The sequence below is a fragment of the Eretmochelys imbricata genome, chromosome 2 (genome assembly GCF_965152235.1).
Source record: "Eretmochelys imbricata isolate rEreImb1 chromosome 2, rEreImb1.hap1, whole genome shotgun sequence".
Classification (NCBI taxonomy): domain Eukaryota; kingdom Metazoa; phylum Chordata; order Testudines; family Cheloniidae; genus Eretmochelys; species Eretmochelys imbricata.
The window spans coordinates 195,555,863-195,571,845 of NC_135573.1; positions in this window are offsets into that span (position 1 = coordinate 195,555,863).

Genomic DNA, 15,983 nt, shown 5'->3' on the forward strand with positions numbered 1-15,983 from the left:
CATTGGATATAATCACTAACAACAGAAATTATAGTGAATATAAACATGTAACTTTCAGTGCTTGAAATATTGATTCCTAGACAACATTCTGTTTCAGTGATGGACCTTACCTCTGTCATGAATAGGGTGAACAGATGTCCCGTTTTTAAAGGGACTTTTTCTTATATCAGCAACTATTACCCCCACCCCCTGTCCCGTTTTTTCCACAGTTGCTATCTGGTAACCCTAGTTATGAAGGATGGTAAATTATGCAGATTTTGCTATTGTACATAGTGCAGTCAGGTTTAGAGTAGAGTAGACTACTGTACCATTATAAAACCCCCAAAAAACACAAAACAACCCTCCCCTGCATTTTGACCACTATAGGTCAGGAAATAAATATATGTGAATCACGTAATTGTATTCACAATTATTTACAAAAATAAAGTGTTTTGTTTCTCAGAGTTTATTGAACATTATGAATACGATGGTTTATAATCAGTTGAGGATTTTTTTTTAGTTTATAGTTATAAGTAGAGAGGAGCAAAACGATAGGGGAATTTTGGTTCTGGAAAACTACCCAGCAGCTGTTATCTTGGTTTTGCCACTGTAAATCCAAAACCAATCCAGCAATGGATTCATATCTCTTAAAAATATGGTATATTTTACTCTTTCAAATTTCTCTTGCTCACCTATGGCTCTTCTTTTCCCCTTTAAATCATTTTTGCCCTGCTTCTAGGATTATAATGCAAATTAAAATTCAAACTCCAGCATTAGCATTACAATAATGCAAAAAAGAACACTCATTAAAACAGCCCCAATGTGGCAGAAATATATATATATGGACAGAGTAAACTAGCCTCAACAATGCAAGATAGATGTGCCAAACTCCATCATTAATATTGCATTAGTTCCAGACTAAGAGAGATCAAGCAGGAAGTATAATTCTTACTATTATTCCATTATGTGTTAAGAATGTTAGCAGGAGGAAGACCCCAGTGCCTCACTCTGAAACCTTAGTTTATATCAGATTCACATCTGAACAGGCTCTAGAGGGGTAAAGCAGCCCTAATGGCATGTTAATTAGACAAGTGGGATTCCCCCAGCTCTTTCTTACAGCCCCAGTGTAGCAGGCACTTGAAAGACAGAGTTCAGGGAAGAGCACTGCATTTTGTCTGATCTCCAGCTAGCATACAGCCCTTTGAAGGCTTTTACCAAATGGCATAATCTAGAGCAGCCCCAAGGCTGCTCTAAGTTATGTCAAGTTGGTCCTCTGAAGCAGGGGAATAAAAAGAGTCACAAAGCTACCTTTGGCCTCTCGATCCCCAGTCCCACGCTGAGCACAGCTTGGCTGTGCGCAAAGATCTGAATTATCACCATCAGAAGATGCTAAAGGTTGAATACATTGCTCTCCCCTGTCAAAGTGGAAGCATTTTAAAAGCAAAGTAAAACAAACTAGAAATATGGTGCTGGTGAGGTGGGAAGACCAGGATTGTGCAATGAAGCCAAAAATACAACAACAAAATCGAATGGGTAAAATCTGCTTTCTATTTTACTGTAAAAAAATAATATGTCCAAGGAGATACACTGACATGCAACAAACATCAGCTACAGCAAGCCTGGAAACTATGTGGATGGACCTGTATAAAAAGAGCCATCTATAAATAGTGCTGTTATGCCAATATGCCATTAATTGCCAGTCTGACAGAAGCAGATAGGGCTGGACTACATCAAGTTTCCAGCACTGAACAAACTTTCAAAAGATCAAAAGTTGTTATTGTGCTACAAAAGATCAAAGGCCCCACAGCAGGTGTTTCACCAGCTGTTCCTGTCCAATTGCTGCCTAGACAATTCACAGCTGGCTGTGAAAGTGGGTATAGAAGCAGAGCCCAAGAGAGACTCAGAACCAGGGGAAGTGGGGTCTGTTGTGGAGGAAGTAGATTATTATTAAATGGGTTTTTCTATGGAACAGTAACTATGACAATTTCTTCCCTTTTTCTTCTCCCAACCCCAATTTAAAAAATCCAGCACCTGGTTAGTTAAGAATTCCTGTGTGGGAAGTTATGCATAGCTTTGAGAGGCATTGTTTTGTATGGACAAAACACAATAAGTCTTCTTCACTGGGGCAGAGGTGGAGACTCAAAGATGAGGAGCCAGATACTCATGTGGTGCAACTCAATGCAACTCTTTGTAAATCAATGTAGATTCACTGAAGTCAATGTATCCATGTTGATTTATAACAGCTGAGGAACTGGCCTCTGGGCCACATCACGAACAGGAAATGTTTTCTCACAAAATGGTGCTATTGAAATGGATCTTTATCACACGATTATACACATATACAGTACTAAGCTTTGCACACTACTTAATTGTGCTGATTAATAAATTAGAAAAGGTTCAGAAAATAGCCAAAATAATGCTTTGTGGCCTGGATAATGCATTTTACAGTGAGAGACTTAAGCTCAATCGATTTGGTTTCTCAAATAAAAAATTAAGAGGTGACTTGACCATGGTTTTTAATCATATGGGAGGAAGATTCTTGATAGTAGAGGGGCTTTTAATTCTTCCAGACAAAATCCAATAACAAAATCCAAGGGGTGGAAGCTGAAGCTAGACAAATTAAACTGGAAATGAGGTGCAGATTTTTAACATTGAAGGTAATTAGTGACTGGAAAAAACTTACTTAGGGATGTGGTGGATTTTCTACTCTCTATCATTAAATCAAGATAGAATGCATTTCTTAAAGATATGCTCTAGCTCAGGGGTTCTCAAACTGGGGGTCAGGACCTCTCAGGGGATCATGAGGTTATTAAATGGGGGGCCACGAGCTATCAGCCTCCACCCCAAACCCCGCTTTGCCTCCAGCATTTATAATGGTGTTAAATATACAAAAAAAAGTGTTTTTAATTTATAAAGGGGGTCACACTCAGAGGCTTGCTATGTGAAAGGGGTCACTAGTACAAAAGTTTGAGAACCACTGCCCTAGCTCTACCAGAAGTTACATACTTGAAGGAATAATGGGAGAAATTCGATGGGCTGTATTATATCGGTCAAACTAGATAATCACAATGGTCCCTTCTGACCTAAAAAAAAAAAAAAATCCATGAAAAAGTGTGTTATTGTCAGGCATAAGATGATCACTCCAGCGCAGGGGAGGTCCTCCAACAACATGCTGCTGCTGCCATGACCACTCCTAACCAACCCCCACTCGCTGTAGCTGGCATAATGGTGTGGCCCTTTGCGTTAGTGGGACATTGGTTCAGTGCACAGACAATCTAGTCATACCGAATTTTATAGTCTCAAAATTTTCCATAATATGGGATAGGTGAAAAAAAAATCAATTTAGGGTGGATTGAAATGTTCTCTTTTGATAAAATCAAAACATCTCATTCTGATTTTGACTTTATATTTTTTAAATAAAATTAAAATTTTTGAAATGAAAAGCAGTTTTGAAACAAAGAAAATCAAATGGTTCAGTTCTGATAATGTCAAAATCATCAAAACACTTCATTTTGATTTAACAAAAAAAATTTCACTGGAAACTTTGATGAAAACTTTTGATTTCAACAAAATGGCATTTTTCGATGAAAAAATGTTCTGTCAGAAATTTTTCAACCAGCTCTATTTTTCATGTAGGTTGGATTTTTACTATGTGCTCTTTTCACTACAGGTAAGGATCTAAGCCTTAGAGTCCACTGTATTTTAAAAGACAAGCATTAGTAAAAATCATTACATTCAAAAATGCCTGTTTAATATGAATTTCCTAGATGGAACTTATAATAGCCCTGCCTGATAGTTGTTTCCCTTCTATTTGTTCCTAAAGTGAATGTAGTGAACCTGAAAAGTTCCAAGAGTATAGTCCTGGAAACGGACCTCCTTCCTAGAGAATGTGTAGAGCAAAGCAGCAGCCGTGTTGCTTCCCCTCACACTATCCTACCAATGTGCACCTGGATAGACCATCTGTAATGGTGACAAGATAGTTCAGTCTCCATATTCGTTCAGTCTCTTTGCTGAGACTCTCAGTAAGGGTACTAGTTAGTATCAAATATGTTTATAATCTTTGCAATGAGCATAGCTGCACAGTAGGGAATAGACTGAGACTAACAACTCATTTTACATACAGTATGTCATCAAACAGCCATCAGAGGGTAACAATGTCAGTCACTACAAGCTGGGACTTACTGCCTATCTAAAGTATTTATACTGAGCCACTCATCATGGTACCTGATTTGAATTTATGACATGGGACCTGTTGGTGAAAGGCAATTACCACTTCACTGAGATATTCAGTCCATACTGTCCAATGCTTTCTTACCTTAAAACTTCTTCAGAAATTAAGCATTCCAGAATTATAAAACACTCTGCATACTCCTCCTTTGGTCATCACTAAAAGGGCCTGTGTCCACTGCAGTCAATAACTGACCTTGGTTGGGTTTCTTGCAGCATGTGCTTATAATAAAAATATTTCTTCTGGCCATGATTTTAAAAAACAGGATACTATGTAGAGGTGTGTAAATCCATATTTAGGCATGATTTTCAAAAGTGCTGAGCACCAACAAGCTCTTGTAGAGGTTACCAGCACTTGTTGCTGGGTGCTGGACACTTTTGAAAATAGGCCTTTATTTCGATGCCTAAATATGGCCTTAGAAATCTATCCTTGAAATCTTGTTATTGGAAGTGTTGGCTTCCAGCTTGGAAGACAGTGAGCCAAATTCTGCTCTCAGTTACTCTGGGGAAGTCCCATGAAAGGCAAGGAGGTTGCACTAGGATAAATAAGAGAGTTAAGCTCAGAAATGGTGCAGTCTATCATTCCCTTTTGCTAAATTTTGGAGGCTGTGTTTGATTTCTCCTGGACCCCTTTTCTATTATCGACAGGTGGCACTAATTTCTTTCAACCTCCCATTTAAACTGCAACATCCAGTGGCCAAATTCAGTCCTTGTGTAACTAGATACCATAACAGAAGATGGGAGAGCAAGGAAGAAGTGGCTAGTCCTACAAGAAAAGGAGAAGAGACAATCGAGATAGCCATATGTCAGAGCTGCAGGAGGACAGAGGATGACTCGCAGAAGATAGCAAGTATGAACAGAAAACAAGAAGACTTGCAACCAGAAAGAATGGAAGGGGAAAGGCCAGAGAACTGCACCATCACCAGAAAGACCTACGTGACTAGAGACTTCCTAAGAAGAACAGATAGGCATGTCATCAGAGCTGACCTGGAGAACAGAAAGTCAAGTAAAAGAGGATACAGCAATGGATAAAGACACAGAGGGTAGGAGAATGGACAACAAAAGGAAAGATAGTGCCAATACCAATGACACTCAGTCAGGTAGATGATACTGGCAATAAAATGACTGTACCTAACTGGCCGAAGAATCTGGGTGAATCCAAGCAGAAACAACTAAGATGTCTGTACACCATTGCAAGAAGCCTGGGTAACAAAATGGAGGAACTAGAACTACTGGTGCAGGAAGTGAAAGTAGATATGATAGGGGTAGCAGAAACATGGTGGAATAGTAGTCATGACTGGAGCACAGGTACTGAAGGATATGTGCTGTTCAGAAAAGATAGAAATAAAGGCGAAGGTGGTGGAGTAGCATTGTATTTTGATGATAAGGTAAACTGTAAAGAAATTAGAAGTGATGGAATGGCTAAAACAGAATCTATTAGGGTCAAAATCACTTTGGGGAAGAAAGGTACCAGGGGCTCCATTGGGATAGTGCTTGGGGTCTGATAGAGACCCCCAGAATCTGATTTGGAGATGAACAGAGACCTCTTTAATTTTTTAATGAAATAAATCCTACTGGGAGTTGTGAGATTATGGGAGATTTTAATTTCCCAGATATAGACTGGAAGACGAGTACTACTAATAATGGTAGGGCTCCAATATTCCTGGATGTGATAGTGAACCAAATTTCTTCACCAAGTAGTCACCGAACCAACAAGAGGGGATGCCATTTATTATTGGTAAGTAGCAAGGATCTCACAGAAGAACTGTTGGAGAGGATAACCTTGTTTGAGTGATCATGAGTTAATTCAATAAATGAAAGGATAAACAAAAATAAGTCTGCAATTATGTCCTTGATTTCAAAAGGGCAAACTATAAAAAATTAAGGGAATTATTTAGGGAAGTGAACTGGACTGAAGAACTCAAAGATCTGAATATGGAGGAGGCTTGGAATAACTTGAAGTCAAAGCGGCAGAAACTGTCTGAAGTCTGCATCCCAAGCAAGGGGAAAAGTATTGTAGGGAAGGGTTGCAGTGCAAGCTAAATGGACTAGCACCTCTAACAAGTGATTAAGAGAAAATAGAAAGCCTACATGGAATGGAAGTAGGGATGGATAAGCAAGGAAAGCTACTTTTTGGTGATCAGAAAGCATAGGGAAAAAGTGAGAACTGACAAGAGCCAAACAGAGTTGGGCCTTGCAAAGGAAAATAAAACCAATAGTAAAATGTTCTATATGGTTTATAGCCATATAAATAGAAAGAAGAAAAGAAGAAATGTGACCACTAAGCACTGAGGATGAGTTTGGGATTAAAGATAATCTAGGTAAGGCCCAACACCTAAAAGGAATACTTTGCCTTGGTTTGCCTTGGTTTTTAATAAGGGTAAAAGGAACTTGGGGTAGTGGTAGAATGGCTAATAGGAACAAGGATATGGAAGTAGAAATTACCACATCAAAGGTAGAAGCCAAACTCAAACAGCTCAAAATTAGACACAGTTTTCTAATCATCAGAAGAGCAAAGTTCTGGAACAGCCTTCCAAGGGGACTAGTGGGAACAAAAAACTTCTTTTAAGACTGACTTGATAAGTGTGTGGAGGGGATGGTATGATGAGACTGCCTACAATGACATATGGCCCATTCACAACTGCTATTAAAAATATATCCAATGGTGGGACACTAGATGGGGAGGGCTCTGACTTACTACAGAGAATTATTTCCCACATGTCTGACTGGTAGGTCTTGCTCAGAGTTTAACTGATCTCCATATTTGGGATTGGGAAGAAATTTTTCCCCAGGTCAGATTGGCAGAGACCATGGGGGTTTTTCACCTTCCTCTGCAGCATGGAGGATGGGTAACTTGCTGGTTTGAACTAGAATAAATGGTGGATTCTCTGTAACCTGAAGTCTTTAAATCAAGATTTGGGCGGGAGAGTTCTGTGGCCTGCAATGTGCAGGTGGTCAGACTAGATGTTCATGATGGTCCCTTCTGCCCTTAAAGTCTATGAGTCTATATACAACTCCCTTCATGTTTTTGGATTACAATCAGAGCCATATAAACAAATTTGGAATAAAGCCCTCAACTTGCCCACTTTTATGCTTGTTAACTAATTCAAAACTCATTCCAGCTGTACCAAAATATTCACCAAGACTCACAAATCTGTCAAATTCAGGCCAAGTTTCAGGTAAATTTTGGTAGAATTTCCAGAGAACCTCCTCTCACTGTCTGGGTTTCTGGGGGAGATTTAAAGTTCCATGCAAACTTGCAGTTTTACACAGATTCATCCCAAAGCCAGGCAAAATTTGGAGATTTTTATTTCCTTTAAACACAGAATTTTAAGTAAAAACATGGTGGGTACGAATCCTTGCAACTTGGAACTAACAAGTTGGTTGAAACCCATGTGAACTTATATTGGCCAGGGGTCTGTTTACCTCAGAAATCCCAGCTCTGTGGATTACTTAGGTGGGAATCAGCACAGTTCAGCAGATAAGACACTAGAGACAGGAGACTTGGATGCTATACCCAGCTGTACCACTTCCTAGCTATGTTACCTTGGCAAACCACTTGAGCTCTGTATATTAATTTAATTTACCCACTTTTGTAAATTTGATTACAGATTAAAAGATAGTAAGAGCTAAGTATTAATATAATATATATTGGCCTCAGGTTTCCATAGCTCTTATTATAGGGCTATCTCTCTCTCTCAGAAGGAATGCAGCATATACATACTCTACAACCAACTAACAAACTTTCATCGAGGAATTTAGAAGACAGAAAATCAGTCTTAGTGAAAATATTTAACAATAGTGCCCCTTTGATGTGTTAAAAGGAGAGAGAGAGCTGCTGCACATAAAGGAATAAAGATTGTATCTATTTTGCACAATGCATAAAAAGCACTGTTTGAATTTGTGTCATGCGTGCAAAGCATCTTTAAAAGGGTAGAACTACAGTAAAAATTCCTGGCACATTTGTGCATTTAAAAGAACTGGGGGGATTTTATAGTTACAGTCCAGTGATATATACAGCACAGACCGTTTGAGGGATTATTTTGTGCTTTGTCAACTAGATAAATAACCATCCTTGAATTATTTCATGAAACATAAAGCAATGTAGAATCCAGCCATTTATATATCTAAAATATACTGCAGTAAGACATGAAGGAGGGGCTAGAATGTAAAAGCTCATAAGGCAATATCTGCTTCTCCCCTTTTAAAGACACAAAATAGATGTACGTGACTGAAATGAGTCCATATTCCCAATTATGTTCTAATTATGTTTCTATGTTCAAACTAGAAAGAGGAAGAGTCAATTAAACTTAGGGCATGTCTACACTGCCCCACAGTTCAGACTACAGGGGGAGTGAACAGCAGTGCGCAACAAAGTGCTGCACTGTAACTCCACCGTGTGGATGCTGCAGGTCAAACTAAAAGATTCCTACTTCTCATTAATGTAGTCCTATTTGAAGAGCCCCATAGTCCAAATTGCAGGGCAGTGTAGATATGCCCTTAACCTGGAGAATGGCTCCACCACCTCTGTCCTTCACTCTCTGCTCCAGCTGCTTGCCCAGTACATAATGTACACCCTATATGGTGAATACTTCAAAAGCCATCCTTTCCTCCCCCACACCCCCCAATCAATTCCACCTGTGTTCAAAGTATCTTCACAGCTGAATATTAATTTTCAGGAAGACACAGGGCAAAATTCAGAGCGGTTGTGAGAGGGCTGAAGCCTGCATTCAGTCTATAAGTATACTGGCTCTGACCTCTGGATCTAGTCTGAGACCCTCTCTTGGTGCAGTAGGGGAAGATAAATCCATGTAGTCTTGTGGCTATTGTAAGGGGCTCATAGGCAAGACTCCTGGGGTCACTTAATCATTCTTTACCTCATCTTTAAATAGTGACAATAATACTGCCCTACTTCACAGAGTTGTAGGGTTTAACTCACTCCTATTTGTAAAGCCCTTTGATATCCTCAAAGGAAGAATGCTATAGGAGTGAAAATTATTATTATTAGACACTTATCCACCTGGGCAATGCTCCACCATGAGAGAGGGGAGTATAAATCCCTTCCTGCCACCTGCATGGTGATTATTTTATGACCGGAGGCAGGAGGATGAGTTACCCACTGGCCAAATTCCAAAGAGTTCCAAAAAGAGCTGGGCAACTGCATTTCCTCCTAAAGTCAGTTCTCAGCACCTCTCAGGATTCAGCCCCACACTATCTGCATTCGCACACCTACCACAGCTAGCACTGGGGGCTGTGAAATGATCCAGTATCTATAAAAAATGAACTACAGTGCTGTGTAAAGTGCGGCTATTTCATATTAACTATGCCAAATGCAAAAGCTAAGCCCAGAAAAACTGACATTGCCCCATTTAGGCCTCGTTCCTGCATTCAGATCCATATGGCCGTAAGGGTCTACAGCGAGGGTATGGCTGCAGGATCAGGGATTTACATTTAAAATTGACATAAAAAAGAAAAATATAGATATGATAAAACTTAATCTAGCACCAAATCCTGCTCTTCTTGCTCATGCAAGTACTCTCTCCCATTGAGGCAGATGGAAGTACTTGTATGGACAGACTTTTCCCCTCTTAATTTTAACCCTAGTTTTATCCCCAAGGAATTGTTCACAGACTAAACCATAGACTTCCCTTCCCCCAATGAGATAAGCAACTAAATCCCAACAGAAATCATGGCACTAACAGGCAAGGCAGGAGGAGACATAAATCTCAGGGGGCATAAAGCTCACTCCTTTGCCAATGCCAGGCCCAGTTTAGGGGAAGGTGGGAAGACTGCTATAAGGTGTGCTGGGGGAGGGTTGGAACTGCACAAGGCAGAGAATCAGGGAGATATCACAACCTCTGTGATGGCCCATCTCTCTCGTCTAAGCTGAACAGATGTTGGAGCAGGAGAAAAATCTCATCTTGTGTCTTATTACTACCTCTTGGTGCGATACATATCATAAAAATAACAATCACATATTATTCATCCCCATGTCTTAGCTTCTATAACATACGTGGTTTCCCAAGATAGCAACACCAAACCTTACCACATTTATACAGTGATGAAATGGAGCAATGTCATAGCCAAGCACTTCTTGGTTTTACTTAACACAGTACACTTTGATTTGAACCTTCCCTTGATGCCTTAGAGTGGTAGGATTGTGCGTTTGTTTCTCTGAGTTGTGAGATCTCACAGGGTTACCTGCAAAATCGTAAGAGAATTAATATACTATTGTGTACTTGCAGAAATGCTTGCCACCTTATGATAGCTGCCAGTACTGCCCTTCTCCCAATTTCAGTCATCATCATCTACTCCTCACAAGTTTCAGAGTAGCAGCTGTGTTAGTGTGTATCCGCAAAAGTAACAGGAGTACCTGTGGCACCTTAGAGACTAACAAATTTATTTGAGCATAAAGCTTTCGTGGGCTACAGCCCACTTCATTGGATGCATGCAGTGAAAAATACAGTAGGACGATTTTGATATACACAGAGAACATGAAACAATGGGTGTTACCATGCACACTATAACGAGAGTTGCAAACTGGACACCATTAAGTTAGGCTTGAATAAAGACTGGGAGTGGATGTGTCATTACACAAAGTAAAATATTTCCCCATGTTTATTTTTCCCCCCTACTGTTCCTCACACGTTCTTGTCAACTGCTGGAAATGGCCCATCTTGATTATCACTACAAAAGGTTTTTTTTCTCTCCTGCTGGTAATAGTTCACCTTAACTGATCACTCTCGTTATAGCGTGCATGGTAATACCCATTGTTTCATGTTCTCTGTGATATAAAATTGTCCTACTGTATTTTCCACTGCATGCATCCGATGAAGTGGGCTGTAGCCCACGAAAGCTTATGCTCACATAAATTTGTTAGTCTCTAAGGTGCCACAAGTACTCCTGTTCTTTTTACTCCTCACAAATGAATCTTCCTTTATATTTCTCCCCTGCCCCAGTCATGACACCTTAAGTCATCCAAGCATATCCACATCTGCTGCTCCCGCAGCAACTGTAGCAGCAAAGATAGGGGCTACATTATGAGTGTTTACCTCAGTATGGATTTTAAAATACCACGCACATCTATTACCTGCTTCCCTTGGCCATTCCCCTCCATTTATTTCCATCTAGCAACCAGGCCTTGCAAACCTGGGATTAGTAGCCTCATCAGCACCAAATGGTTAATGATTTATGAAGCCAAGCTGCAGGCAAAATAATGCTCACCATGTGGCTAACAAACCGGCTTTGTGACATAAAGCTGAAAAAAATCAGGGTCTTTTCTTGGGATAGTTTCAAGGAACTTTAAATATGGTTTGACACGGGCCTTGAATGTTAAGCAGACAATCTTGGCATTTTCAAAGTCAGTATAATTGCAAAGTGAAGGAGGGGAATATATTAATAAAAACCAGCCTTCACTTCTGTAGGGAAGGGTGTTTTAGTATTATTCTGGACAGGTCTCATTTAATTGAATTGCAGGTAGAATCTATGGGCCCAAAAGGCTTTGACTGTGCTTCATAGCGCGATTCTCAGGCTGCGGTGACACGGGGTAAAGGTGATGCTGTATAATGCTGGAAACCTGCTGCAATGAATACATTTTATGCTGGTAGAAGTGAAGAAAAGACATGCTACTATTCTCAAAGTCAAAACAATAGGAAATGCAAAGAGAGAACACTCCAAAACCAGAAATCCCACCTTGATCAAATGAAAACAAAATATAAGAAAATGCTTGCCTTAGATTGTAAGCTCTTTGGGACAGGGACGGTCTCTTACCCTTGGTTTGTTCAGTGCCAAGCACAATGGGGCCCTTATCTCTTAATATTAACAATTGGAGCTGATCAAACTTTTTCAAATTTTGATTTTTTTTGGAAGATATTTTTTGTCTAAAATTCAGACATTTAAAAATCTGAAACATTTCATTTGGGTTTTAGGCCACCCATAAAGCCGGCAAAAAAATGTTCAGTTTTTACAAGATTTAACTGAAAATTCCAAAAAAACAGTTTATTTAAAAAAAAAAAGGCAAAAAAAGCAACTTTTTTTTTAAACCAGTTCCAATAATAATGCAAAGAATGCCTGGAAAATGAGAGACTATCACAGTCAGAAGGAATAACAAGGCATCTGCTTCTCGTTCCTTTCCCTATGTACTCCACCGTCGAGACTTGCACAGCATTGTGACTACTGTTTCTCTCCCTCTTTCCCCCCCCAACACCACACACGCTTAATGTTTCAATTAAAGCTCTTCCCAATGGACCATTTCAAAACAGACAAGAACATCTTTAGAGGGTCTGTAGCTTAATCCTTCTTTTACAGCTCTGTCTTTGGCCACAGCCCAGTGTTTTCGGCAGAACATGAAGCCCAGGAGATCATGTGGATAAATAACAGGAAGGCAGACCATATGAACATATCTAGCCAAAGCATATTTCTATTGCCAACTTTCTATCCAGTTGCGTTTCTTGCTAATCAGCAGTGAGGGGGAAACAATGAATATCCTGTGATCACCTATGCAGTGTACATTAAACAATCTGCAAGAGGCACTTTCCCACAGACCCAGATCCTGCAGCATCGCATTATTTGAAAGTAATGTGTAGAGAAAGCATGTCTGATTACAGTTAGATAAGGGGCTTTTACTGAGTCCGTAAATAGGTCACCTATTGAAATTTTGTATAGCGATATTGTATAGACATAAAACCACACACACACAGTGATACTCCCAAATGTGTAATTGCTTATAGAAAGAGATTCTGATCTCCCACCACTGATGTAACTTCACAGAATTCAGCAGTCTTCCTCTGGATTTATACCAGCATAACTAAGAGCAGAGTATGGACCCAAATATAAACAAGGTTCCTGCTCCAAGGAGCTTACAAGCCAAGATCCTGATGTAGGAAAGCACTTAAGCATGTGCTTAAGTCGACCATGTATTCAGATAACTACTTAAGCACACACTTAAGTCTCAGTGACCTCAATGAGATTTAAACATGCTTAAGAACCCTTCCTAATGGAGGCCAGAGGCTCTGATCCTACAGGAAACTCCACATGAGCACATCCCTCCATCCACATGGAGCCCCATGGTACTTCAGCGGGGGTCCATGCACATGCAAGGGTCTGCCAGCATAGAGTTCCTTGCAGCTCAGGGCCTAAAACTAGATATAGTGAAGGCAACACCCCTAATTTCTCATCAAGTTGACTTCTGCATATTGTACGATGTAGGTAGTAACTAGTGCTGCTACTTTAAGATATGCAAATATACCTCTGATGAAAGATGACAGACTAAGTTTCTTGTAGGCATTGTGTAATAAAGCAGGTCTTCAGAAAGGATTTACAAGAGGAGAGGGTAAAGGCATATGCAGAGCCGCTAAGCAGCAAGTCTCCAAACAAATGGAGTTTCAACAGTGTGATATAGGTATACATGATAGGTGAGCCAGGCCCACTGTGACAGTTTTGCTATTCTTTCCCTGGACTCCACCCTCACTTGGCACAGGAATGATCTCTCTGACTGTGATGTCAAGCTCTGAAAAACATTTCATATAAAGTATACTATCAAGTAACTTATTTTCCTTTTCCGTATTTATCACCTGCGGTTAAGCAGTACTGCCTTCTGCCCCTACTAGTCCAATTTCACAGAAATGGGTTGTCACAGCTGACAAAATTCCTTCTGAGAAATGGCCTCATTTCTATTGAAACACCCACATTACTAGTCTCTGTGGGAACCACAGCATCACCCTGGAGTAGTAAGACCATCAGGATAAATAACCAGACAGAAGGGACACACATCTTAATTCCCAGTAGGTGCTCTGTCATCTTCTCAGACTTGTTAATCCTGGGAGATTTAAAGTACTAACTATATAAACTATAAAGGATGGCAAAAAATGATCTACAGTGACTTGTGCATCTTTCTCTCACCATAAATAAATTTATATTTCATTTCTGGCAGCATGACAAAGCAAGGAGGTAATGAGCCATTATGGAAAACCCATCTGTTGCTTGAAAGGGGAAAGGCTTTGTGCCGGTAGATTTATTTAGGAAAATTTTCAGTGCAAGTCCCATTATTGTTAATGAGAATTCCACATCTAATTGCCCATGCTGAAAATGTACCCCATTATGTTCCTTCACTGTCTAAATATGCAGCACTCTGTGCTGCAGCAAAAAAGGGGAAAATGTTATCCAAAGGAAATCCAGAGCAAAGTGACAATGACAGTCTCATGGTGAGGGAGAAGGGATATGAGCTATTGGGATGTGTGGACAGGGAAGAGAGCTATTGAGAATTTTTACCAGCAAAACATAATCACTAAAAGATTCCTTTAAAAGTACAAGTACAGTAGGTATTTTTAAAAGATCCACACAGATTCCTATGCTATATGCTTTTTCTGCTCCTGCTAAGCCTGAGCTATTAACCCTGATATTTTTGGTCAAAATTTTTCCATTGAACCTAGCAATATGGGTGGCTAAATCTAAACAATGCTGACAAATGACATGGGGAATACATATGCTAATAATGTCTTGCTCTTCTATAGCTCCTTTCCTCTGACACCTCAAGCATTCTACAAACATTAACTAATTAAACTTCACAACACCCCTCTGAGGTAGATAAGGTATATCATATATAGCACAAAGATAAGTTCACCTGCCTCTGAAATGTAACCACCTCTGCACTGGAACACAACAGTAACACTAAACGACTGTTTAGGAAGGGAGATGAGGAATACTGCTGTATCTGACTGACTCTACCAGGGGGTTATAGGCAGGCAAAATGGAGAATCTGGGCTTTAAGTTTCATTCAAACAGCACCTTCTGAAGTACAGGGCTCCCTAACATGCTGGGATATTGATTCATAAGAACAGCCATAGTGGGTCAGGCCAATGGCCCATCTAGCCCAGCTTCCTGTGTTCTGACAGAGGCCTGTGCCAGATGCTTCAGAGGGCATGAACAGAACAGGGTAATTTTGACTGATCCATCCCCTGTCATCCACTCCTAGCTGCTGGCAGTTGGAGGTTTAGGTTTAGGCATGTGGTTGCATGCCTGACCATCTTGGCTAATAGCCAGTGATGGATTTTTCCTCCAAGAACTTACCTCATTCTTTTTGGAGCCCCCTTATACTTTTGGCCTTCACAACATCCCCCGTCAACAAGTTCCACAGGCTGACTGTACACTGTGGGAAATACTTCCTTTTGCTTGTTTTAAACCTGCTTTCTTTTAGTTTTATCTAGTGACCCCTAGTTCTTGGGTTAGATGAAGGGGTAATTAACACTTCCCTTTTCACTTTTTCCATACAATTCATGATTTTATAGACACCTTGTCATATCCCTCCTTACTCATCCCATTTCTAAAATGAACAGTCCCAGTCTTTTTAATCTCTCCTCCTACGGCAGCTGTTCCATACCCCTAATCATTTTAGTTGCCCTTCTCTGCACCTTTTCCAATTCTAATATATCTTTTTTGAGATGGGATGACCAGAACAGCATGAAGTACTCAAGGTGTGGATGTAGGATTTATATAGTAGCATTATGATATTTTGTGTCTTATTAGCTATCCCTTTCCTAATGGTTCTGCACTATTTACCTCTCTCCACTACGAAAACTGAACATTTATACGGTCATGTTTTAGTCATGGGTATTTTTAGTGAAAGTCATGGACAGGTCACAGGCAGTAAACAAAAATTCACAGCCCATGACCTTTTACTATATACCCCTAACTAAAACTTGGGATGGGAGGCCACAGGTGCTCTGGGGAGGCAGTCGCGGGGGAACCATGGGTGCTGTGGGGGGGTGGCCCAGTCCCCC